Raw genomic sequence first — 867 nt, 5'->3', positions numbered from 1 at the left:
GGGTGAATGTGATAAGCACGTTATTTGGATGAAACAAATATTTTTTTTTAATTTTGTAAATAAGTCTATTGTATCACTTTTCTTATTTCCTTAGAAATTTTCTTCATTTTCTTTGAATTTTCTTTCCCTTTTTTCGTTAAGTATTTCTTTATTTTTCAGCTGTGTGTGAGTGTATCAGTGTGTGAGTGTGTCTGTGAGTAAGTGTGTCTGTGTGTGTGTGTGTATATATATTTGAGAATGTATGCGTCTGTTTGTGTATGCGTTGTTTCAAAATGACACGAGGCAAAATACTACACACTTCTTTATAACACGAAGTTCATTTCTGGTAACATAAAAAAAGAACATTTCTGCTGCTACGTATTTCTTATATATATATGAATATATACATGTGTGAGTGCGCACGCTTGTGTGTGTCTGTGTGTTCATATATTATCTAATTTGGCAATGATGATATTCTAAGATCTAAAGTAATATCACAACAATACCAGGTAAGTGTCAGGTAGCAAATGCCTAATGATAATAAAATCAATGGAAAATCTCAATAAAGATTATTTGCGTGTTTGGTAAACCGTGTTTTATTCTGGATTCCTTTAAGCACTCACGGTGTCTTCTGATGGAAGATTGTACTTAAATATGGTTGTCGAATCAAATAATAAAAATGTGCATCATATTATATGTGTGTGTGTAGGTATATATGTACATTGTATGTGTATGTGTATTTTTTTCTCTTCACGAAAATATGAAGAAAATATCTCACGGTTACGTATATAATATACATACATACATACATACATACATACATACATATGTGTGTGCGCTTGTGTGTATGTATGAATGTACCTATGTATATCTATCTATATATATATA

The sequence above is a fragment of the Octopus bimaculoides genome, chromosome 4 (genome assembly GCF_001194135.2).
Source record: "Octopus bimaculoides isolate UCB-OBI-ISO-001 chromosome 4, ASM119413v2, whole genome shotgun sequence".
In the NCBI taxonomy this organism is placed as follows: Eukaryota; Metazoa; Mollusca; class Cephalopoda; order Octopoda; family Octopodidae; genus Octopus; species Octopus bimaculoides.
This window is presented reverse-complemented; position numbering follows the sequence as displayed.